The 27,814-nt window shown below is 37.0% G+C and overlaps 1 protein-coding gene across 12 annotated transcripts in view; it reads right to left on the bottom strand.

The window, feature by feature from the left end:
- PDE4D (phosphodiesterase 4D) overlaps positions 1–27,814 on the bottom strand; it is a 1,946,032-nt gene that overhangs the window by 1,719,878 nt on the left and 198,340 nt on the right. Inside the window, exon 1 of one of the 12 annotated variants that reach the window (XM_072599361.1) lies at positions 13,631–13,649. The exons of the other annotated variants lie outside the window; for them this stretch is intronic. The gene's annotated coding sequence lies outside the window, so the exon portion shown is untranslated. Of the gene's footprint in view, positions 1–13,630; positions 13,650–27,814 lie in introns of those variants that run through there. 12 annotated transcript variants of the gene reach the window in all.

The following is a 27,814-nucleotide window of genomic DNA, read 5'->3' as shown; positions in this document are numbered from 1 at the left end:
TGGATGAATATTTACAAAAATATTTACAAAATATTTAGAAAAATATTTACAAAAATACAAATTGCCCAGATTAACAGAAGAGGAAGACAAAATAGAGAAAGAAAACTATTTAAAACTGTTTAAAAAATTAAAGCAATTTCCCTAAAAAATATTGAAGTAAAACATTTAAGTAACATACTAGCAAGAATATTACAATATTACAACGTAGACAATGATACCAATACCGTAAGATGATCAACCGTGAATGACTTAACTCTTCTCAGCAACACAATAATCCAAGACATTTTCAAAAGACTCATGAAAAAATGCTATTTACCTCCAGAGAAAGAACTAATGGAGTCTGAATGCAGATCAAGACAAACTATTTCTCATTTTCTGTATTTTTGGTCTGTTTTTTTCCCTTTGGGTCTGTGGCTTCTTTCATATTATGACTAATATAGACATATGTTTTTCATGACTGAACATATATAATTTCTATCAAATTGCTGACTCAGGGAGGAGGGAAGTGAGAAAGAGAAAAAATTTTGAACTCTTTTAAATGAATGTTAAATATTGTCTTCACATGCAATCAGGAAAAAATAAAATATTATTTATATCAAGATTTATACAATTCCTTGATAAATGCAATTATACATCTACCTGTTTCATGATTGCTAACATCAAGAAAAGCACAAGCAGTGGAGAAATATTCTCACCAAAGGGACTCAACACTGTCATGAAGGATATTCTGCATGGAGTCCAAATGGAAAGGTGATTCCTCATAGAGAGTGAGGTCCTCCAGATGTTCTTCCTCTGTGCATAATTTCACCTGATGTATCTTAAAGACCAAAATATTAGAGGGTCTCTTAAATAACAACTATGAAAAGTCAAAAGAGATTGACCTAGTCATCCATCCAAGAAAAACAAATAAATGAAAAAAAATTCCACTGTTCATATTATACCACACAGGTATATGGGTAATTCACTAAGTTAATATATCAACATATTTATTTAGGACAGAATGAGAAGATGAGCAATTATCTGGGTCTACAATTGAACAGGAGGAGAGTGTGATTCATTATATTTGAGGAATTATTCTGTGATTTCAAAATTTCCAAGCTCATTCCTCAACACAAACCCCCTCCCCACACATTTCCTTTTCTTTAATCAATGTTTTCTCAATGACAACTGCAAATAGTGGAACATCAGTCTCAGAAGAATTAGCATTGTGGATAATTAAAAGGAAAACAGAGAAATTCGCAGTGACGATGAATATCCTGAAGAATACTCCCAGTGGAGACTTCCATGTAAATGAACTAAAAAAGAGCAAATAGAGAAATGTGAGACAAGAAAAGTAAGTGACTCTGTCATGTAACAAGAGCAAGGGTTTATTAAGGAACATAGACAAGAAACACACAAGATGAGAAGGCATAGATGAGTTCAAATCTGAAGGTTTTTAGAGAAGGTATCTAGATAAATGAGACTACAAGTCCTTTGAAATGTTTAAATATGATGTTTACCAAGATTCCCTTAGACCAGGACACAATTGTTTATACAACTGTGAGGGGCAAGTGTACAACACAAGCAGAAAGGAAGCACTATGGTTCCAAAGATCTTCCAGAGCAAAAGTTCTTGACTGCTGGGGGAAATTATTCAAATAGGGCTAAAAAGGGACCAGGTCATCTTCTGTTCATATTGGGAACTAGGGTTCATTTGAACAGTACCCCAAAAATGTCCCAAAGATAGATAACTTCATGAAGGGGGCTACATATTTCCTTCAATAATTACATATTTCCCCAGCAAGTCAGAAGTGGGTCCTGCTTTAAAAAAAAAATGCTACCCATCTTCTGCTTTAAATAGATTGGAATATGGCTTTTCACTCTGTAAGAAACTAAAGTTCAGAACATCCTTAACCATTCTACCTGCAGGAGCTCTAAACTATATTGAAACAGGATAAGGATGAAAGTAACTATATCCATCCCCATTCCTATCATCTTCTACATTCATCTGTTGGGAAGTCCAAGGAAAGACAATGAAGAATCAAAATGAAAAGAATGAAAACTAAGCTGAATGCTGAGTAACTATAAAAACCAGTCAACCCCAAAGAAGAGATGAGGAAGTATCTCCCTCTTTTGGGTAGACAGATAGGTAGAAAACAAGGGGTATGAGATGCAGCATACATTGTTGAGTATGGAATTTTGTCCATTGATTTTACTTGTCTATTTTTCTTTGTTACAACTCAAGGCTCGTTTGGTGATGGAAGAAACTTGAAAATGACTGTCATGTTTTAAAAAAATCATTTTTAAAAAGAAAGCCAATGCAAAAAATTGGAAATTGAAAGGCTGTCCATCAATTGGGGAATGGCAGAACAAGTTATGGTATATGAATGCAATGGAATACTATTGTGCTATATGAAATGATGGGCAAGATGGTTTCTGAAAAATCTAGGAAGACATATGAACTGATAGAAAGTGGGGTGAGCTTAGCCAGGAGATCACTGTACACAGTAACTGCTGCGTTGTATGATTACCACTTGTGAATGGCTTATTCTCAGCAATACAATGATACAAGACAATTCCTACAGACTTATGAGAAAGAACTGATGGAGTCAATGAAGATTGAAGCATACTTTTGTAACTTTATTTTTTTCTTTCTTTTTTTTAGGCTGTATTCTCTTTTGCATCATGACTAAAATGGAAATAAGTTTTGCACGATTGTACATGTATAATCCATATTGAAGTGCTTGCCTTCTCAAGTAGGGGAATGGGTAGAAGGGAGGGAATCTGAAACTCAAAAAATTTTAAAGCTAATGTTAAAAATGTTTTTGCATGTAATTGAGAAAAAATAAAAACATTCTTTTAAAAAAAGCCAATGAAGAAGCTAAGGTTACAAAAGAAAATGTGTCATACATAGAAACTTCTGCTCATTAAAATATATCTTGTACTGTATTCCAAAGTCCAGAAGCACTTTAATTAAGTATCCAAATAACTTCCTATTGCACAGATTTGTTACAGAAAAAAGCTCAAAATACTATTCCCAGAATTTAAAGTAGCATCATTCCATACAGTGTTATAATTTCACTCTCTCTTGAACATAGTTATGACATGGTTTATTTTCGGTGTCCCCCCTTAATTCATCTGTTTATAGAGTTGCTCAGGAGAGACAGTAAGAAAATCAACAAGTGCTATCAGTTTAACCCATAAAAATAGTATTACATTTTTCTGTCAGAATCATTCTGACTTCACAGCCTTTATGAAATCTTAAAAGGGCCCTCTGATGCTGAATTGCTGGCATCTCATTATTCTTAGGCAGAAACATCAAGTTTACAAATAGCATGCCAGGTTTATGAGACAGCACCTTGATTAGAATTTGCCCAAATTTGCTTTCATTATTTCAGATGTCGCCACAGGTGATATTGTATTGAAAACCTTTCAGTATCTTCTTAGAAAGGATCTATAAGATTCCAAACTTAATAAAATAGTGCTGCTTGATGGTATGTACTATTTTTGGAGCCAATGAGAAGAAAGAGCCACACATAACATAACTCCCATGAGTGGAGAATAAATTATTGTCTCCTTCTGTCTCTTTCTTGCCAACTTGGAAATCTTCTGTAAATTTACAAAGGACTAAACTCTATAGATTTAGGAAAGGCTGCCTTCTGAGTCTCCAGACAGAAATCAGGCTCAAAATCTAGTGATAATCAACAAGAATGTTTAGTTTTATATAATCTAATATCTGTGAGTACTTTGTTCTTCTATAAATGCTCCTTCCACCACTTAAAGTTCTTCTCCAAAGACTTATCATGGGATGGAAATGACCTTGGGTCCTCAAAAAATACATGAGTGGCTCTGGAAGTTCCTACCAAACTCAGATGGTTCCAATATGGTACTGGCAATGAATTATGTGGCTTTTGTCCAAGGAGCAGTCTCTTTCAGTTTGGAAAAGTTCATTGTTAGAATGCTAGCCATTTGGTAATAAAACGTTTATAATAGCTAATAGAGTTAACACTTACACAATGCGTTGAAATTCACCAAGAACTTGACCTATATTATCTCATTTAATCCTCACAAGCCTGTGAGGTAGCACCCACTATTATCCTCTTCTTACAAATGAACAGACCATGGCCAAGAGACAATTTCCCTAATGTCTGAGGCAGACTTCAAATTCAGATAACCTTGATTTCAAGTTGGACACTCAATCCACAATTGCACTCAGATGCCTTGTTATTCAATTAATTTCAGTCAGTTAGTTTTTATTGAAGTACAGAAGGTCTCAAAAGAATAAGGAACCTCAGAGGCCCTCATATAAACTTGCATATAAAATTCTCCCAAATAAAATCTCTTCAAATATGAGAAGACAGCGATTATGTTTCCTTTGAATACTGCCTCCTCCTATTTGAACATTCCCAGATTTCTCAATAGATGCTCATATGTAATGATCACAAGGCTCTTCACCATAACAGATGCCCTCCACTGAATGCTCTCTATTTCATCAATGTCCTTCCTAAAAGGTAGGCAAAGGTGACCATCGTATGCCAAATGAGGTTTGAAGAGGCAAGAGTATAGTAGGAGTATGAATTCTAACCCTGGACATTATGCTTCTGCTATCATAAGATCACATTTGTGACTGCTAGATTGTAACTGTTGATTCACATTCAGCTTTCATCCAATCAAAGCTGTCACATTTGGGAGCCAAGGTAGCAGAATACAGACTAGGACTCAAATGAACTCTCCCAACATTCCCCTCTAAACAACTTTAAAGCATTATTATGCTTCAAATTAAATTTTGGAATGACAGAGCCAACAAAAGGTCAGAGGAAGACATTTCCCAGCCTAAGACACCTTAGGAGGTCCACAGGAGAGGTCTGTAACACTAGGAAGAGCCCAGGTCCAAAGTATGGCAGAAGTCCTATTGGTGAGCCTTGAAGTCATCCATGATAGCCCCAACAGTAGCTTTGGGAACTCTCAGTCCAAAGATAGCACAAGGGTTGGCCAAATGGTCAGAAAGAGATCACAGGGGGTACTTGGCTGAGACTGAGGACAGCTGATGCTTATTAGCAACTCTGTTGCCCATAAGCAGTTCTGAGTCACAGTTCCAAGGTAGAGAGTAGTAACTGTGATCAATCACAAGGGAGCAACAACTCTGGTTACAGTTCCCTAGCCAAGAGGAAATACTAGCACTTGTGGTGGAAGGAGACAAGGGCACCTAGCCACAGTTCCAGTGCCAAAATGAGCATTAGTATTTGCAGTTGCAGTGAGACAGGGGCCTTTCCTAGGTAAAGAACAGAATACAGACCAGGAGAGCACTGACTACATCTCTCCCAGTATAGCCCCACCTAGGAAGCATCAAACCCTCGCAGATCACTAGAATTAGCTCTGAAAATTGCAGAAAAACCTAAAAACCCCTAAAGCTTGGGCAGGACCTCCCCACACCCAGGTGAATAGAGCCCAACTTTAATATAAAGTTCAAGGTCAAGAAATAGAACAACAAAAAAATGAGCAGACAGCAAAAAAGAACTTGTCCATATAAAGCTATTATAGTGGCAGGGAAAACCAAGACATAAACTCAGGAGACAACAATGTGAAAATATCTATGAACAAAGCCTCAAAGAAAATTGCTAATTGGACACAGGGCCAACAAGAATTCCTGGGAGAGTTAAAAAGAGAATTAAGAATGGTAGAGGAAAAATGAAAAGAGAGTGATGCAGAGAAAATTAGGAAAATAAAGTTAATAAGTTTGTAAAAAATAAAAAGTACTGAAGAAAATAACACCTTAAAAAGAGAATATACAAAAGATCTCCGAAGAAAATAACTCCTTAAAAATTAGAATTGGTTAAGCAGAAGCTAATGTCTCCAAAAGACTTCAAGAAAAATAAAACAAAGTAAGAAGAATAAAAAAAAAAAAAGAAAATGTGAAATATCTTATAGGAATAACAACTGATCTATAAAATTCAGGAGACAATAAAAAAGAGCATGAACATAATATTTCAGGACATTATCAAGGAAAACTACCCTCTTGTCTTAGATACAAAGGGTAAAATAGGAATTGAAAGAACCTACCAATCACCTCCTGAAAGAGATTCCAAAATGAAAACTCCCAGGAATATCATACCCAAACTTCAGAGCTCCCAGGTCAAGGGGCAAATATTGCAATCAGTCAGAAGGAAACTGTTCAAATATCTTGGATCCAAAGTTAGAATCCTATAAAATTAGCAGTTTTCACTTTAAAGGAGTGGAGGACTTGGAATATGATATTACAGAATGCAAAGGGGTTAGGATTATAACCAATAATACCCTATCTAGCAAAACTAAGTATAATCCTTCAAATGAAAAAAAATGATATTTAATGAAATAGAGGATTTTCAAGCATTCCTGAGGAAAAGACCAAAGTAGAACACAAAATATGACATTCAAACACAAGTCTCAAAAGAAGCAAACATAGGTAAACACAAAAGACTACTCATAAGGGACTCTAAGTCAAACTGTTTAGATTCCTATATGGGAAGATGAAACATATAATTCTTTTTAAAAATTTTGTCATTATTGGGGCAGTTAAGAAGAATTTGCAGAGAGAGCATGGATGTGAGTCTATTACACTGGGATGATCTCAAAAAAAATTAAAGGTTGACAAGGAGGGATGCAATGGGAGAAGAGGGAAGGGAGAAGAAGAATGGGGAAATTTTTCTCACACAAAAGAGGGACACAAGGAAGAGATTTTATAGTAAAGGGGAATGTGGAGGAGTAAGGGGTAGACAATGCTTAAACCACACTCTAATCAGAATTGATTAAAAGAGGGAAGTTTATATACACCCATGATGTATGTATGCATGTACATATATGCATATAAACATGCATGCATACACACACACACTCAGTTTGAGTACAGAAACCTATCTTACCTGACAGAAAAATAGGAGGGGAAAAAGGATAAGATAGGGTGATGAAAAGGAGGACAAATTAAGATAGTCACTGGTCAGAAACAAAACAGATTTTTTTGAGAAGAAACAAAATACAAAGAGAGAGAAAATGATAAACAGAAGAAAATATAATGGAGGGAAATACATAATAATCATAACTGTGACCATAAATGGGATGAGCTAACTCATAAAACGTAAGCAGATAGCAGAATGGATTAGAAACCAGAATTTAACTATATGTTGTAAACAAGAGACATACTTGAAACATAAAGACACAGAGTAAAAAAAGACTGAAGCAGAATCTACTATACATTAGTTGAAGTAAAAAAAGGCAGGGGTAGCAGTCATGATGTCTGACAAAACAAAAGTAAAAATAGACCTAATCAAAAGGGATAATCTGGGAAACTATATTTTGCTAAAACATACCATAGGCAATGAAGGAATATCAAAAATTTTTACAGTAAGTTACTCTGATAAAGATCTCATTTCTCGAATATATACTGACTATAGAACTGAGTCAAATTTCTAAAAATAAGAGCCATTCCTAAATTGATAAATCATCAAAGGCTATGAACAGGTAGCTTTCAAAAGAAGAAATCAAAGTTACCTATATTCATATGAAAAATGCTCTAAATGACTTTTGATTAGAGAAAGGTAAATTAAAACAGCTCTGCAGTACCCTTTCACATCAATCAGAAATGATTAATGCTGGAGGGGATAAGGCAAAAATAGGTATACTAATAAATTCTTGGTGGAGTCGTGAACTGATCCAACCATTTTGGAGAACAATTCGGAACTGGGGCCAAAGGGCTCTAAAACTGTACATGTCCTTTGACCCAGAAATACCAGCAATGGGACTGTATCCCAAAAGGATCAAAGAAAAATATTAAATATATATATATATATACGAAGATATAGATATAGGTGTGTGTGTGTGTGTGTGTGTGTAAACAAACAGATTTATAGTATGACTTTATGTCATGGCAAAGAATTGGAAATTGAAGGATGCTCATCAATTCAGGAAGGGCTGGACAAATTGTGGCATCTGATTGTGATGGAGTACTACTGTGCTGTGGAAAATGATAAGAGGGATTGTTTCAGAAAAGCATTGCAAAACCTACATGAACTGATGCAAAATGAAGTGAAAAAAGTCAAGAGATCATTGCATACAGTGACAGCAATGTTGTAATGATCAACTGTGATCATTATACATTACATTTGCTACTCTGATCAATACAATGATCCAAAAGAATTCTAAAGGACTCACGATAAAAACATTGTGTTTACCTCCACAGATAAAATTGATCATCTCTGAATGTAAACTGAAATACAATTTTCTCAATTTCTTTATTGCTTTTAAATACGCATGTTGCTAATATAGAAATATTTTGTATGATTTCACATGTATAATTGATATTGTATTGCTTGCCTTCTCAGTGGGTAGGGGAGGGGGGAGAAGGTAGGGAGCAAATTTGGAACACAAAATTTAAAAAGAAATGTTTACAATAATTTTTTTTAAATAGAGAAAACTGTTTTACTTCTTATCACTAGGTGGCACAGTAGATAAAGTGCTGGACCTGCAGTCAGTTGAAATCTGGTCTCAGATATTTAGTAGCTGTGTGATCCTGAGCAAGTCACTTTACAACTATTTACCTCAGTTTTATCAACTGTAAAGTGGGGATCATGATAACACATGCCTCATAGAGTTATAGTGAAAATACAATGAGAAAATATTTGAAAAGCATTTGTCCTAGAACCTGGCACATAGTAGGTGCTTAATAAATATTCTATCTTTTCATTCTATCAGTGGTGCCAAACTCAAAGAGAAATGGATCTTCCCCCACTTAACTTAGAAATCACAAATTAACCTATTTATGTTGTATTATATTTTTAAAGATTCAAATATTACAGTTTTTCAAATTTTTAAACATTTTTAAAGTTTTGAGTTCTAATTTGTATTTCTCCCTTCCTCCTTCTCTGAAATTGCAAGCAATTAGATACAGATTATGCATGTGCAATTAGGTAAAACATTTTCACATTAGTCATTTCATACAAGAAGACTCGAATAAAAGGAAAAAATGAAAGAAAGTGAAAAACAGCATGCTTCAATCTGTCAGACTGATATTCAGACAATCAGTTCTTTCTCTGGAGGCAGATAGTTTGCTTCATCATTAGTCCTTCAGGATTATCTTGGATAATCCCAAATTACTGACAATAGCTGAATCATTCACAGTACTTCTTCAAACAACGTTGCCATCACTGTGTACAATGTTGTCCTGATTTTGTTCACTTCACTATGCATCAGTTCATGTTAAGTCTTTCCAACTGATAGGCATCCTTTTTTGATTTCTAATTCTTAGCCACCACAAAAAGAGCAGCTATAAATAATTTTATACAAATAGGTCCTTTTCTCTTTTGTGGAGGTCTTTAGGATATAAACCCAACAGTTGTATTGCTGAATCAAAGGGTATGTATATTTTAATAACCCTTTGGGCATAGTTCCAAATTGCTCTCCAGAATGTTTAGATCAGTCCACCACTCCACCAACAATGCATTAGTGTCCCAGATTTTCTACATCCCCCCCAACATCCAACATTTTCCTTTTTTTGTCACATTAGCCAATCTAACAGGTGTAAGGCAGTAACTGAGTTGCTTTAATGTGCATTTCTCTGATCAATAGTGATTTAGAACATTTTTTCATATGACTTTTTGTTCGTAAAAATAGCAAGACAGACTTTATGATACATTTTGCTAAAATTTAAGTAAACTATATTTGTGTCCTCCTATAGATGTCCCTGTTAACCCTGTCAGAAAAGGAAATGCAGTGCACACCTGTGCTCCCTACTACTAGGTTGGCTTAGGCCAGTAGATGACTTAAGCTTGAGAGTTCTGCTCTGCATTATGGACAAAGTCAATTAGGTGCTCACACTAAGTACAGCACCAGAGACAGAGAGAAGGAGAAACAGAAACACAGATACAAATAGACAGAGAAAGTCAGTTTGTTTTGTGTTCTCTGGCTCTTTATATTCCAACTTTGGAGCCCTGGAGAAAATCACTTAAATGTGATATTTGAATTCAAGTGGCTCCAAAACAGAATGGAGGGAGTTGTACTCAATATAAATCAGGTACAGAACAGCTATTTCCTCCTCACACAAAAAATACTAACCTCACAAAGATGCATCAACAAAGACCTTTAATAGGCATTTCTGATTATGCTCTTCTGGGTAAATGACATTTAAAACCCCAAAACATGAGATATTTTTGCAGTGCTGCTGAAAAGATATTTCACCCCTGACTTAACTGTGTACAGTCTTCCTCAAGATCCACGTATTCTAGCCAAGGCTGGATTTCAACTTCCTCTTGTCTGTCCAGTTTTTGGAGAAATTTGCACAGTGGTCATCAGGCTGCCAATCACTTTGGACTGAGAGAACCAGGAACTCCTGACCTCTTGAACTCATGAGACTATTTTTCTCACAGGAGTGGTGTAAGGAAAGGTCTATATAAATAGTCCATCTTATGTCCGTCCTTTGTTGGTGTAAAAATTTCTTCTACCAACGAAGAAAGCTATTTGTGACTTTGCAAGAAAGTTCTAAGAAGCTTCCTGAAGCTCAGATCGCTTCTCTATGATCAGAGTGTCAGAGGCAGCACTTGCACCTACGTCTCTCTGACTCCATATTGAGCTCTCTCCCCAAGACAACACACACAGTATTAAATGTTGTGGTTTCTCCTCTTGAGAAATCGACTCAATAAACATCTATTATCTTTTATGTAGAAGATACTCTACATTGTACTATGAATACAAAGATTAAAAAAACACAGCCCCTGCCCTCAGGGAGCTTACAATCTAAAAGAGTTAAATATTAACAATTATGATACAAGGGTAAAAGAGAGCTTCAGACAAAATGTCCTATGAAAATAAGAGGAGAGGAATCATCTTCACCTGGGATGCTACAAGGGAGACTTTATGCAATAAATAGAATTAAATGAAATCTTATAAGAAGGCAAGGATTTCAACAAGAAAAGATAAGCCATTATTGACAACCCTTTCCAGAACTGGATGTTCTTTCTTCCATGACCCTTAAAGCTCTGGACCAGAAAAAAATGAGACTTGCTCTACCTGGCCCCCAGAAATACAAATTAAGAGCAGCAGGTGACAGTTAGATAAGGTAAGTGTATAGGCTTTGGATGAGGAAACCTTACAACATTTTCGATATCAAAAAGTTGCAGACTCTCCTAGAAAGTAGTGAGTTCCCCCTCACTGGAGAGATCCAAGAAAAGTTGGATCACCACTTGTCAGGAATGTGGTAGAGGGAATTTTGGTTCAGGTACAGGCTAGACAATATAGCTTCTGAGTTCCTTTCCCTTGTGATTCTGAGTGGGCAAGGTTTCCAAGAGACAGAAGGAGAGAATGCCATGGAAAAATATTGGAGGATATTCAGAGACATTTTTAGGAATTTTAGAACCTGAAGCAAATTCAGTGGAACTGGGGAGGGGAACTTCAGGATAGAACCTAAGTTATGACATTTCTTGTAATAGTTCAGTGTAACAGTTCTGTGTTCAGAGATCACAGGAGTTGAGGAGGTTACAAAATTGAGAGGTTTGGGTATTCAAAAGGAACAGAGATCAAGGTAGAAAAGAAGATTGTGATATAGATACTTAATGTACTTGGAGGGGTCTTAGAAATCCACAGATGATAACAGTCATGATCTGGATGTCCTAAAGGAAACTTTAAGGGAGAAGCAACTTGATAGTAGCAAAGATGGTGTCTCAAGAAGGCAATGGGGCTCAAAGGATGCCAATTCCTCCTCCTGGCACTGTATAACAAAGGGAATGAAAGAAGGAACATCCATTGTTGGAGAAAACACCAAGAGATGGACTCTTCAGGAGAATTATGGTTTAGTAGGTAAAAGAATTTGAGAATAATAGATATAATCTCCTAGGATCATATATTTAGAACTGAAAATGACTTTTGATGTCACCTAGTTCTCATTTTAAAGATGAGGCACATTTGGAAATGATCTTTTCTCAGTCCTTATCCTGTACCTCTCTGAAGCATTCAACATCATTGACCACTGTCTCCTTCCAGATTCTTTCTTTTCTCTGAGTTTTCATGACATTGTCTTGTTCTTCTCCTACCTATCTTACCACATCTTAATCTCTTTTACTGGTTCATCATTCATATCACATCCACTAACTATAGGTTTTCCTCAAGGCTTCTTCTGTACCTTCTTCAATTCTCATGTGTTTATCACTTCTAAGAAAATGATTCACAGGTCTATGCAGCCAGTCCCGATCTCTTCACTAAGATTGAGTTCTACATCATCAACCAACTTACAAGCTACTGGGCATTTCAAACTGAATGGCTCAGTTATGTCTCAAATTTCACTTGTCCAAAACAGAGCTCATTATCTTTTCATCCGAATCCTTCCCTCTTCAGAATTTCTGTATTTCAATTAAAGGCACCATCATCTTTCTAGTCTTCTAGCTATATAACTCTAAAATTATTCTTAACTCCTTACTCTCCCTCACTCCACATATCCAATTACTTATCCATAATGAGTAGAATTACTCATTCTACCTCCACAACTTCTTTTACAGCTAACGCCCTCTGTTCGTTAATGCAGACAGTATGTTGGCTCAGGCCCTTGTCATTACTCTAAAATCAGTGATATCCAAAGTTTTTTTTGATCACATGCTCCTATTAGAAAAAAATTAAGCACATCCCTCAACATGCATATACCTACACATAAATTACATATGTAATAATGTACTAATAATTATGTATATTAAGTAACACAAAAATGAACATTAAAAAGGATGAGCTATTGATGACATCTTAGCTGATCCCAAAGTTAAAAAGTAGTCATTAGACTTTGTTGACTTCAGGAGTAACATAGTCAGATTTGTACTTTAGGGTTACTTTGATGGACAGTAGTAAGATATGGAATACCACTCGCTCCAAAGGACTCATGAAACTGTCACTAGGACAATGGAGAGCTCCAGATTGGGTGTGACTATGATGGGTGTAACATATAACTGGTGAGGAACTCTGAAGAACTTAAAGAATAAAAGACAAGATCAAAGAATTGTATGACAGGAAAAGAAGATGGACTGGTCACATGATAAATGAAGGATGACAGATAGACACACCCAGAGTGTTCCTTTGGTGCCTTCAGAATGTCAGGCAGGATAAAATACTCCAGTACATTGTACAGCCCCTGCATGGTGAACTTCTGAGAGAATGTAGACAAGAACTACACAGCATAGACAGGCATGGATGGGTTACAAACCACGTTATTGGAGGGACCTGAATCGGTGAGATTCTAAATACATTTGAGGAGAGTGTAGGATGCACTAGAGAAGAGAGAAAAGTGAGGTAGGAAGACCAATTAGAAGACTACTATGAGAATCTGGGAGAGAGGTGATGAGTGCCTCAACACTGTGTAAATAGAGAGAAAAGAGTAGATACAAGAGATGTGGAGGTAGACAGAAAATCTGGAAACTGACTGAATATATAGGGTGGAGACTGAGAGGAGTCCAAGACTCCAAGGTTGTGAACTAGGTGGTTAGAAGGATTTCACAGTAATATGGAAATTTGGAAGAAATTAGAATTTCAGAGAAAAACAATGTAACGAGATTTGTGATGAAGACCACAGCTCACTCATGTCTGTTCACCCTGCGGGTCTCTGTCACACACAAAAAAAAAATGAAGAAGGAGGTGGCATGCTTACTCACCCATGGCTGCCCCGATGTTCAAAGACCATCTGCCCAAGGGTACCTTCCCACAGTCATGAGGTAATCTGGGAAAATGAAGGGGAGGGCATCTGCACAGCTGCTGCTTTGAGTGTTGAGATGACAAGTTATAACTTCCTTAAATGGCTTTCTGATTCAGCAAGTCCTGACTCAGAAGTAGGGGGAAGAAGGAAGAGTAGGAGAATGTTGGGGATAAAGAAAGGTATGCTTGTATTCAAGTCAAGCATCACTGTTGACTATTGAAGGGAGAATGAGATGAGATCCATCTTCCTAGCCTCCAGTTGGCTGGTCACACACTCCTTGGGTCAAAGTCCCTTACAGAGTGCTCCCACTTTGAAGACCACTGACTTCAAAGTCTTCCTACCTAGTCTCTCTGCTTCATACTCTGCCCTTGCAATTCATCCTCCATACAGCTACCCAAGTGATTTTTCTTACAAGCAAATCGATCATTATATAAGTCCCTATTTGGCTTTTATACCCTTTTCTAACCTAGTCCAATTTATCTCTTCAGTTTCATCATATGTACTATTCCTATTCCCACACTGCACAATACAGTCATGTTGGTCTTCACTCCCTTCTTCACATGAGGCATTCCATCTCCACCCACTGGAGCTTTGAGAGGAGGCTCATCCCCTATGCCTAACATTCATTCCCTCCTCTCTGCTTCATAGAATCCCTTTCCTTCTCCAAGATGCAATTGTTAAAGTACCACTTTCTACATGATACCTTTTCTGATCCAGTGCCCACTACTACTTTATATCTAATTCCTTTGTATTTATTTTATTATGTATAGAAACACAGGCATATATGTTGTCTCCCCTGATCGAATGTGAGCTCTTTGAGGAGAGTGATTGTTTTTCTTTCCTTTCACTTGCATCTTCATTGCCTAGAGCAGTGCCTGGAACCTTGTTGTTTAGTTGTGTCTGACTCTACTCGACCCACGGACTTTGTCCATGGGATTTTCTTGGCAAAGATACTAGAGTGATTTACCATTTCCTTCTTTAATGCGTCTCCATTTTTACAGAGGCGGAACTAAGGCATATAGAGTTAAGTGACTTGCCCACAAGTCACATGATTAGTAAATGTCAGAGGGCAGATTAGAATTTAGATCTTCCAATTCAAGGCTCAGTACTCTATCCACTGCACCACCTAGCTAGCCCAAACCTAGCACATAGTAAGCAATTAATAAATGTTCCTTCACTGATTAATTGATGAGGGAAACAACATCCTTCAAGGTTAAATAATTTGTACCACATCACCCTAAGATGATATGGCAGAGCCTGCACTGAGATTCAGGTCCTTTTGCTCTAAATCCTATTTGCTGTCTTTTCACTGCAAGAGTCCAGAAGATGCTTCTCAGAGGATGTGAAGAAAAGGAAGGTGGTAAGGGGATGGTGAGTTGTAGGATTAAGCAGGGGCCAGACACCTAATACGTGCCATACTCCAAGACAACCTAATTCTTATGAGGCATTCCCAAGTGGTGGAAAGGCAGTCCAGAGGTGACATTGGGACAAGCAAGGGGGTGTGATGGGGATGTCAGGAAAGGGAGAAAACCTGTCTTGCTGCTGATGCAAGCAGGAAACTTAATTATCTGGGGATGATTTGGGCCCTGGGATATTGGTGTGTGAGGTGCAACTCTGGCAAAAACCACTTTAGCATAGGCAACATGCCTAAAGGAAAAAGCTCAACCAGGGAATAAAAGGGAGCCTCAGAAGCTATCAACTTGATTTGTATGAACAAATTAGCAAAACAGGAAGATTTGCCATTACACTTCCCATCATCAAAAGTTTGGAACAAAAACTCCACAGCCTGTCATCCAAAAGCTTCTTGCCTTTAATATTTGGGGGCTTGGGAAAAATAATCTAATTCCTTCTGTATATTTACAATCAAAACCTCTTTCCAACACTATCCCCCTCATCCGGGTAATCTTTCCAAAACCCCAAAGATATGAGTGGCATATATTGTAAACCTGACATTATAGATGGGTGAAGATTCAATGACCTGTCCAACATCCCGGAGCTGACAGACAGGTAACTGAGGCTGAATGACAAAAATACATGCTGGATAACAATCATGGTATTTTCAAGGTTGGGACAGTATTTTTATACTGTCAAGTATAAAAGAGATTTTTCCCCTTCATTTCATTTTTGCCAAGATGATTGGGCAGAAGCTAAGTACCCTTGCAATTATTTGTTTAGTTATAAATGTTTTGTTTTTGTTGTTGATGTTTAGGGGAAAACATAAAATTAACCTTTTCCTCAACAAACAGTGAAGGGAAATTTATCTGTTTTGATGGCATATGATATGACAGATGTAATATAGATTCACATCTGGTTAAATTCAGAGGTACATCAAATACCATTCCAACTTGCTTCCCAAATTTCCTGCCTCTGATTAAATCTGATTTTGAATTTACTACAGTTTCATTGGCCAAGGTAGGAAGTCCCCAAAGCAAATGACTGTGGAACACAATCTGCTTCATCAGCATCTTCTGACCATCAGATTAAACTCACTGACTGAAAGGGCAGGGCCACAGAAGCCAGAGACTATATATGGAGGGGGTTTAGCACAGCTTTTTCTCCACATTTCCCACCAGGTACACTACTGTGGAACTAGGTTAGATTTCTCAGTCATGTCTTTCTTCCCCCAGGAAACTCATCATTGGGTAATTTTATTATAGCGCAAGACTGAATCTTTCTGTTACTCATATCTCATCAGTGCCTTCTGCTCCTTAGACTGGAGAGCCCGGCCTTGAGCTCTAGAGGGTCTGTTAAAGAGGAGGGCTCAGCACAGTGTGGCTCCACATTTCCCACCAGCCTTACCACTTTGGGACTTCTTTGGAACCCTCTATCATGCCCCATGTCAGTACCTACTCCTTCTCTCCAGCCAACTTTTCAGCTTCCTTTTGCACACCACCTTTCCCCATTCGATTGTAAACTCTGGGAAGGCAGAGCCTATCTTTGTTTTTATTTGCATCTCTATCCCCCAGTGCTTGGCACAATGGTGGCCTCATAGCAGATCTTTAATAAATGTTTGTTTTCCGACTGACTTTCCAGTCTTTCACTAAGAACTCATCTATAATTTAGTAGATAAAGTCCTAGGGTTTTGCTTCAGACATATAACTATAGGTTAAGTCACTTACCCATAGTCACAAAGCTAGAAAGTGTCAAGAGGAAAGATCTAAACCAAGGTCCTCCTAACTCCACACTCAATATACTATGACATCAGGCTGCCATGATGACAAAAAGTTGGTGAGGATCTGGCAATGCTTTAAGAGAATATGCATTCTGTGTGACCCTGGGCTAGTCACTTAACCCCAATTGCCTCACCAAAAAAAAAGAAAGAAAGAATACATATTTTATCAATCAGCAAATAATAGCTAACATTTATATAGCCCTTACAATGGCACAGTAGAAAGAGAGACGGGCCTAGAGTCAGGAAGACTTAGTTCACATCCAGCCTCAGACACTTACTAGATGTGGGACCCTGGGCAAGTCACTTCACCCTGTTTGCCTCAGTTTCCTCATCTGTAAAATGAACTGGAGAAGGAAATGGCAAACCACTCCAGTATCTTTGCCAAGAAACCCTAAATGGGTAACAGAATCAGACACAACTGAAATGATTGAACAATAGCAACACTATGGGCTGGGTAAGGTGATAAGTACTTTACAATTATTATCTCCTTCGATCCCCACAACAAGCCTGGGAGGCAGGTGCTATTATTTTCCCTATTTTATAGATAAGGAAATTAAGGCAAATAGATGTTAAGTGAGTTACCTAAAGTCCCATGGTTATGAAGTGTCTGAGGCCACATTTGAACTCAGTATTTATACAAATACATACACACATGTATATGTACATATATATGTATATTTATGTGTATATAAAACATATATACATACATACATGTGTATATATATGTGAGACATTATTCCAATTACACCAGCTATGTTTGCTTAGTTATTATATTAAATGATGCTGCATACTTTTTGAGTTCTAGATATAACTGGAGTTAGTATTTTATGGTCCACTGCATTCTAACCTTGATCGTGAATCATGAGGCTGGCCTCCACCAGTCCTGGCCCAGAATATGTGGGCATTACTATAGGCAAGGTTGCTGGCTACACTACCTAGTCCAAACAATAAAAAGCTATACAGTCTTGGTTTTTATTTGTGTTTGGGGGATTTTAATCTTGAAGATGAAACAGACATCAGGAGCATCTTTGAAAAAATGAATAAGCCCTGCTACCCCAGACCAAGAGAATTAGAAATTAGATCTAAGTAAAAGATAACCAGGACTGGTCCACTAGATAATTTTATTCTTGCCCCATCCTCTTTCCCCCACCCACTCAATTAGTTAATTGTGTGCGTGTGTGTTCGTCCTTCGTTGCCAAAGAATATCATGTCATCAGAGAAATAATGACATGGCTTCCACTTGACTTTGTTCTGAGTGAGGGAGGGCTGTGCAGGGCCAGATCTCACTGACCTGAAACAACAACTCCTCTCTTATCAGGTCTTCTAACTCCTTTCATTTCACTTCCCTGCTAAGCCAGAAACTAGACTCTTCAAGTTTTCAGCATGTATTCTGACTCAGCATAGTTGTCACTGCCATTTTCAGTGTTATTTGGATCCAGGGTACAAACAATTTACATATATGGTGATTGATGCCTTTCCCACCATAAGCACAGAATGTCAAGTGTCCCTGTGACTTGACAGAGCCCAAGTATGATTATGAAGTAGAGACCAGGATAAGCCCTCCCAATCCCAGGGCTGGAGATGACCTTGAGCTTCTACTTGGACTAAAATAGCTGCTGTCTTATCCAGGGAAAAGAAATGTCCTGTCCTAGCCAGAGAAAGTGTTCTTCATGAATTATGCATGTCATCACTAAGGAGTTCTATCCTTGACACGAAAGATGCATGATGGAGAATGGAAGCTGTTTTGCTTCTCTTAAGTAGTGTTGATCCTCTGGTGTTCTGTGGCTTTCTCCTGCCAGTGATTATTTCAAAGATAATACTCTAGAGTCATGTAAATGCAAACTTTCTTTTAGAAATAACTTCCCAAATCTGAAAAGGGAAGGGGTGTGCCTTTCATGTGCATTCTCAGAATTTATAGGTGACAAAGATATCGCAATAAAATGCCCAATTATTATATTTGAAAGCAGATCTATTTGGGGGTTATCATAGACTATACACTATGTACATTATGTAGGACTGGGCCGGGGGAATCTAGCAGCTTGGTGATTTGAAGTCACACTGTTCACCAACTGCTAACAGTGGCAGTAAATTAACATTATCAAAGCACTGAGAAAAATCAGAATAAAAGATTTCCTGATCTGGAGAATCTGACACTGAACATGAGACATCAACAACAGAGATAGAAAGCAGAGCAAAAAATAAGTACAAGAGAGCCAATGATTAAAAAAAAGTAACATCCCTATCTTCAGAGGGGTCACTGTTGAGGGATAGTCATCTGTTACTACTAGGCAATCTCATGGGGAAATTGGCGATGTCTCCTTTAAGGATATTACTTTATTTTTGATTCATGAAAAGAATGGTATTACTATCTCCATAGCAGCTTATGCACCAATATCTGTTATAGAGGACAAAGAGGTGGAGAAATTCTATGAAAAACTTGACAAGATCCTCTAAATTAAGTATATACTTTAATTAGCTAAGTGAATTTAATAAAAAGGTGAGAATAGGTTTTTAAAAAGGCCAGAAATATATTGGGAAACATGGATAGGGCTTAGGGAAAGATAGATCAAAGACTTGTAAGACACAGTTCTCATTAATGCCTATATATGAATTCTTTGGGCAAGGAATTAGTAAGCACTAGATTTGGTGAACACCAAGAAACATCATGAAAAATACAACTGACCATATTTTAACACATAGGAAATAACTCATTATTGTTATGGCGTTAATTCCCAAATCAAGAGTCTATTTTCTCTTTTAGTACAAAGATTAAAATTAATACAAAGTCAGAGGAAGGAAAAAAATGGGAAAATATAGAGCATTTGATAAAACCACTCAATCTTGAACTATTCAAACAAATCATTGATCATAAAAAATAAGTAATGACAGTAGAAAGGAAATCAACATTAATTATAATAATGACATAAAATTTAACTGATATAAATCAATAGCTATAAAAAAGGAAAACAAGAGCCTAAAAATTACCTTCTTCAACTGATACGTGACTTAAATTGTCAAGGAAAGTTATGAAAGTTAGGTTAAAAGGAGTTTTAATATAAAGTTGTTTGTAAAATCTTACAGAGAAAGATGATAGAAGATTAGGAGTAGTATTGACTCATAAAAAAGGAGAAAAAGTACAGGGTAAAACCAGTTTAAAGAAGAGACACAGCTAAGCAAATATTGGTTAGAAAATAGAAGGTCAACAGAGAGAAGGAAACTGGCAAATGTCTGTACAGAATTTTGTAATAAATTTTTATCAGCAAGAATAATAAAGACACTTAAGTTTTATTATCATATCATCCCAGAATGTGCTTGAGAGAGGAGGTGGAATTAAGGCGAATATACAGCAAAACAGTTGATTAGATTGGAGGCAACCAGGTGGTACAGTAGATACAGCACCTAGTCCTGTTTGTCTCAGTTGTTCACCTGGAAAATGAGCTGGAGATGGAAATGGCAAACCACTCCAGTATCTTTGCAAAGAAAACCCCAAATGGGGTCATGGGGAGTAGAACATGTCTGAAATGACTTAACAACCACAAAGCTGATTAGATTAACATTCATTCTGGTTACAACACAATTGTGACAGCATTGAGGTTTTTGTTCAAAAGGTATCACCTAAAGGAGGGGAATAAAGGATATAATCAAAGAAATATATGACTGAAAAACAAGATGGATTGGTCATGTGGAGAAAGCAAGAAATAATCCCATGGGAATAGGTAGCTTACACACTATGCTGGTATCCTCACTATGCTATGAGAAAGAGGCAAAGACCCCCAGCACGCTACGAGGGCCTGTGGTGAAATGAGAGGACATGGACAAGATTCTCACAGGAGGAAGAAGCATAAATGGGTTGCTTTTATGGAGGGAACCTCCACACTGATAAGACCACAGATTTATTTGAGTATTTGAGCATTTGAAGGGAATATGGTAGAAGTTTCCTGCTGAAATCTGGGCTGTTAAAGTTCAGGAATGAAGATAAAATATTGTATCTGTACCTCATAGTAGTCACACATATGCCAACATGACCCCATCCTGAGCTGTGTATGCCTATGAGACACCAAATTTGCTGTTCCTTGTCTCTTACGGTAACCTTTGAACCTGTAACTATCGATTCAAAGGTTGGAGGAGAGAGAAGGGATTATTGAGTCAAATGAAAAAGAAACTGAAGTCCCAAGAGAAAGATGACTTGCCCAGGATCATACAGCTACAATATAGCATGATTCGAGATTCAAATCCAAACCCTCTGAATCTAATGAAATGTTCTTTTTTTTTTCAATTTGCCATCACAAAGAGAGCAGCTATAACCACCCATGCACATTCAAAGTTATAACTGTTATTCATGAATTTCCCTCCATCTTATTTTTACTCACTATTTTCTTTCTTAGCCTCTCTTTCTACCCTATCCCTGCCGCCTTATCTATCTGCTCCTACTTCACATACCCCTCCAAGAGCCTTTCATCCCTTCCTCCCAGCTATGCAATCTCAATCGACACACCCCTCTAAAAGTCCCTCCCCAGTGTTCTTTCCACAATTCCATGCTGCTGCTCTTCCAGGCCCACATATCTACAACATCTGTAAACTGACCAACAATTAAAATTCTGCTAATTTACTCCCATTAGGTTAAAGATTTCAAGGAATGAAAACATAGCCATGCCTACCTTAAGTTAACTGCAAGTTTCATTGAACAATATTCCAAGCATATGAACATACTTCAGTTAACATTTATGAAGTGCCTACTATGTACTAGAGTCGAGCACTATGTTTAAGTGCTGGAGATAAAAATAAAGGCAAAAAACAGTCCCTGTCCTCAAGGATCTTGAAATCTAACAAGGGAGACAGCATGCAACCCACTAATGTATAAACAAGCTATATACAGGATAGGAAAGACCAACCAACAGGTTACTGTAATAGTCCAGAAGAGAGATAATGATGGCCTGCATCAGGTTGGTGACAAAGTCAGGGGATATAAGGAAGCACATACAAGAAATGTTAGAAAGGTAAAAGCTACAAGACTTGGAAAGAAATTGGATATGGAGGATGAGAGATGGTAAGGAGTCTAGGATGACACCTAGTTTGCTAGCTTGAAGGAGTGGGAAGAATGTATTGCCCTCTAGAGTAATCAGGAAGGTAGGATGGATAGAAGGTTTATAAAGAAAGATAATGAGGGTAGTCTGAACATGCTAAGCTTAAGATCTCTACAGGATATCCACTTCATGGATGACAGTTGAGTTGCAGACTTTATCTTACCTGGAAAAACGAAGCTACACTCAGGAAAGTTCACATAATAACCTCAATATCAGTAGGCCAGCAGAACTTGGGAACCCTAAGGTTACATACTGGGATAAGCAAAGGGAGGTGGATACTTGTTGTGGGACAAGCAAAGCCTGTCTTTGAAGACCCTAATTGTGCATGGCTCAGATAAGGCAAGTGGAAATGGAATTCCTTTCACTAGGGCTTTCTCTGTTATCATGTCATCCCTCCTCCATTAAGAAAGGTCCTGGTCCATAATCCCACAACATTAGATCCTTTCTCAGGCTAGACAATATAATTAGTTATTTCAGTGCTGTCTTCATTACTATCTGAGATTCCTATATCTCTTAGAGCAGGGGTGGGCAACCTGCAGCCTTGAGGCCATATGTGGCCCTCTAGGTCCTTGAGAGTAGCCTTTTCACTGAGTCCAAGTTTTACAGAACAAATTCTTTTATTAAGGGTATTTGTTTGATGAAGTTTGGATTCCATCAAAGGGTGTCACTTGAGGACCTAGAAAGCCACATGAGACCTTGAGGCCACAGGTTCACCACCCCTGTCCTAGACTTTGTCTGACATACTAGTTTCCAATTCCAGATTACTTCCGTCACTTTTTTTCTCTTTTCTCCTGCTGCTTGACAGCAAGCAATGCTGAAAGAAGACACAGAAACCACTGGCCAACTCCAAATCTCTGGGGTGCACCTTCAGGTGGGCCATCTCAGCTACTTACCAATTCTTTTACATCTCGTTCTTGTTGCTTCCCTATTAAATTCTCTATGGTGATTATATTCCTCTTTTCTGAAGTCCCCATTCTCAACCTACACTCACCCTCATTCTTAGCAAATAGCCTCATCCCCCACTCCATTTCTTTATCTATTCAACAAACATTTGCTGAGCACTGTATAGGTGCTAGACACCACGGGGGAATCAGACTCAGCCCCTGATTCCCTGCCACATGACACTATTTTCAGTACATCATGAAGGTAACTTTCTGAGCAAGAGAAAAAATGGAGATACCATATTAGATACTACAGAATAAACACATGAACTGACTAGAAATCTCATTATATAATTTAAAGATGCTATAGGACTCTCAACAATCTTGAGTTTAAATTCCTCTTCAAAAATGTTCCCCTTGCCCCAACCCCCTATATTTTCTAACTTGGAAACATTTTTGATAGATAAAACGGAAAGAATAGAAGTTGAGTAGTTTGACTTTCTCCTGATCATCTGTTAACATTATACCATCTGGTCCAAGCAATGATTCTATCTTTTCCTTATTCTTGCTCGGAATATATCTTCAAAATAATATCAGCTGGCATTTACATAGTGCTTTAAGGTATACGAAACACTTTACATGTATTAACTCATTTGTTCCTCACAACAACCCTGGGAGGTAGATGCTATTACTGTCCGCGTTTTACAGATGACAGAGTTGAGGCACTGAGAAGTCAGACTTCGTCAAGGTCACACAGTTACTAAGAATATAAAACAGGATTTTAATTAAGGTCTTTCTGACTCCAAGTGTTGAGCTATATCCACTGTGTCTAAACAAAAAACATATAAACATTTGAATGTCCTTAGAATTTATCTTGAGGGAGTCAGAGGCAAGATGGCAGAGTACAAGCAGCAACTCAGATTAACGCTCCCAACATTCTCCTCCAAACAAATTTAAAGTAACTCCTCAAATTGAATTCTGGAATGCCACAGCCAACAAAAGGTTCAGGTGAGACAATTTTCCAGTCCAAGATAATTTAGAAAGTCAGAAGGAGAGATTTGTGACACCAGGGTTGAGGCCAGTACAGAGTTCAGCACATGCAGAGGCAATACCAGATGGGGGCCCTGAGAATGGCTATGACAGAGGCAATAAGAGCTCTGGGAACTCTCACTCCAGAGAAAGGAAGGGGGTTGCAACAGGTCAGAAAAAGATAACAGGGGGTACTTTGTTGGTACTGGGTACAAGACCCTGGTACATTGCCCATATGCAGTTCCAAGGTACAGCTGCAGGGTATAGAGGAGTAATAGTGCTTGTGACCATAGGGAAACAGGGGTCCAAATAACAGTTCCAGGTCTCAAGCCCAAAGAGCATTCTTAGAAGAGTTCAGGAAGTATTTTAAAAGCCAAATTAAAAAGGCAGAAGAAAAATTGACCAATGATTTAAAAAATACAATCAGCTCCTTAAAAAGTAAAATTTTGCGAATAGATAAGGATATACAAAACCTAACCGGAGAAAATAACTCTTTAAAAAAGGAGGTACAAAAGCTATCTGAAGAAAACAATTTGTGAAAAATTAAAATTGGGCAAGTAGAAACTAATGATTCTATAAGGCATCAAGAATCCATCAAATAAATCTAAAAAATAAAAAAATAGAAGAAAATGTAAACTATCTCATTGAATAAACAACTGGCCTGGAAAATAGATGAAGGAGAGAAAACATAAGAATTATTGGTCTACCAGAGAGTCAAAAAAAAAAAGGGACTAGACAGTAGCTGCCAAGAAATCATCCAGAAAAACTATCCTAGTTCCAGAGGGCAAAATAGTCATGGAAAGAAACCACCAAGCATATCCTGGAAGAGATCCCAAACAGAAAACACCAAGAAATATTCTTGCAAAATTCCAGAATTATCAGGTCAAGGAGAAAATACTGCAAGCAGCTAGAAAGAAACATTTCAAATATCAAGGAGCTACAGTCAGGATCACACAAGACATTGCAGCTTCTACATTAAAAGATCAGAGGGATTGGAATGTGATATTCTGTAAGGCAGTGGAGCTTAGACTACAACCAAGGATCAACTACCCAGCAAAGCTGAGCATAATCTTTCAGGCAAGGAAATGGAGATTCAATGAAATAAGGGATTTATAGACTTTCCTGATGAAAAGGCCAGAGCTCATAGGAAATTTGATCTTCAAATACAAGACTCAAGAGAGGCATAAAAAAGGTAAACAGGGAGAAAAAAAGAAAAAAAATCTGGTTATTCAATATGGCAAACTATTTACATCCCTATGGAGGATGATACTTGTTCATCTTGAGAACTGTATATTTATTACAACATTTAAAAGGGATATACATAGATAGAGGGTATGGGTATAAATTAACAGATGTGAGGATAAAAAACCTAAGTAAAGGAAACAAAGGAGAGAAAAGGAAAGAAGCAATCAGAAAAGGGTAAATTACATTACATGAAGAGGCACAAAAACATATTATAGTAGAAGGAAAGAAGGGAGAGAGATGAGCATTGTTTAAGTTTTACTTCATTGGATTTGGTTCAAGGAGAAAATAACATTCTTAGTTAAGTATAAAAATCTAACTTACACCACAGGCTGTAGGAAGGGAAAGGGGAAAGAAAAGGGAGGGCTGGTTAGAAGGGAGAGAAGAAGTAATAAGGGAAAAGGAGAATAAAAGGGAGGGGGTCTGATAGACTGATAGAGGGGCAGTGGTCAAAAATAAAACTATATTGTGGAGGGGATAGGAAAAGGGAGAAATAAAAGCATAAACAGGTAGAAATAGGATAGAGAGAAAGACACAGATGGTAATCATAACTATGGATGTGAATGGCATCAACTCTTCCATAAAATGGAGGTGGAGAGCAGAATGGATTAAAAAACATAATCCTACAACATGTTGTTAACAAGAATCACATTTGAAACAGGGGAATGTACACAGGGTAAAGGTAAAAGGCTGGAGTAGAATATATTTTGCTTCAGCTGAAGTAAAAAAAAAAAAAAAGCAGAGGTAGCAATCCAAATCTCAGAAAAAGCAAAAGCAAAAACTGATCTAATCAAAAGAGATAAGGAAGGAATATCCTGCTATCCTTTATCCTGCTAAAAGGCACCATAGACAATGAAGCAATATTATTACCAAACATACGTGTATCAAGTGGTATAGCATACAAGTTCTTAGAAGAGAAGTTGAGGGAATTACAGGAAGAAATAGACAGGAAAACTATACTAGTGGGGGACCTCAACCTTCCCCTCTCTGAACTTGATAAATATAACCTTAAAATAAACAGGAAAGAAGTTAAGGTGAATAGAATTCTGGAAAAGGTAGATATGATAGACATCTGGAGAAAACTGAATGTGGATAGGAAGAGATATACCTTTTTCTTAGTGGCACATGGCACATACACAAAAATTGACCATGTACTATGGCATAAAAACCTCACAACCCAGTACAGATAGGCAGAAATAGTGAACACAACCTTTTCAGATCATGATGTAATAAACATTATATGTAATAAAGGACCATTGCAAGATAGACCAAAAATTAATAGGAAATTAATCTAATCCTAAAGAATGAGTGGGTCAAACAAAAAATCAGAGAAACAATCAATAACTTCATTCAAGAGAAGGATAATAATGAGACAACCTACCAAAACTTAACGGGATGCAGCAAAGGCAGTTCTTAGGGGAAGTTTTATATCTCTGAATGCTTACATGAATAAAATAGAGAAAGAGGAAATCAATGAATTGGGCAAGCAACTGAAAAATCTAGAAAAGAATAAATTGATAATTCCCAATTAAATAACAAATTAGAAACACTGAAAACCAAAGGAAAGATTAATAAAGTGAAAATTAAGAAAACTATTGAATAAAACTAAGAGCTGGCTTTATGGGGAAAAAAACAATAAAAGTGATAAACCTTTGGCCAATTGCATTTAAAAAAAGAAGAAGAAAACCAAATTACCAATATCAAAAATGAAAAAAGGTGAAGTCACCTCCAATGAAGAGGAAATTAAAACAATAAATACAAATTATTATGCCCAACTGTATGCCCATAAATTTGGCAATCTTATTGAAATGGATGAATATTTATGAAAATATAAATTGCCCAGATTAACAGAAGAGGAAGTAAAATACTTAAATAACCCCATCTCAGAAAAAGAAATTAAACAAAGCATCAGTGAACTCCCTAGGAAAAAATCTCCAGGACCAGGTAGATTTACAACTGAATTCTATCAAATATTCAAAGAACAGTTAATTCCAAATCTGTGTAGACTATTTAGGAAAATAGGTGAAGAAGAAATCCTACCAAATTCTTTTTATAATACAAATATGGTGTTGATACCTAAACTGGTAAGAACCAAAACAGAGAAAGAAAATTATAGACCAATTTCCCTAATGAATATAGATGCAAAAATTTTAAATAAGATAAGAGCAAAAATATTACAACTTATTCCAAAAATAATACACTCTGATCAAGTAGAATTTATACCAGGAATGCAGGGATGGTTCAATATTAGGAAAAACATTGGCATAATTGATCATATCAACAACAAAACTAACAGAAACCATACGATTATCTCAATAGATGCAGAAAAAACTTTTGACAAAGTACAATACCCATTCCTATTGAAAACACTGGTAAGCATAGGAATAAATGGAGTTTTCCTTAAAATAATAAGTAGCATCTACCTAAAACCATCAGCAAGCATTATATATAATGGGGATAAGTTCGATGTCTTTCCAATAAGATCAGGGGTGAAACAAAGATGTCCATCATCACCACTGTTATTCAGTATGATACTAGAAATGTTAGCTTTAGCAATAAGAGAAGAAAAAGAAATGGAAGCAATTAGAATAGGCAAAAAAAAAAAGTAAGTTATCACTCTTTGCAGACAATATAATGCCATACTTAGAGAATCAAGTAAAAAACTACTTGAAATAACAAACAACTTTAGCAGGCTTGCGGGGCACAAAATAAACCCATACAAATCATCTGCATTT

This window comes from Notamacropus eugenii, chromosome 4 (genome assembly GCF_028372415.1).
Source record: "Notamacropus eugenii isolate mMacEug1 chromosome 4, mMacEug1.pri_v2, whole genome shotgun sequence".
NCBI classification, from domain to species: Eukaryota; Metazoa; Chordata; class Mammalia; order Diprotodontia; family Macropodidae; genus Notamacropus; species Notamacropus eugenii.
This window is presented reverse-complemented; position numbering and strand designations above follow the sequence as displayed.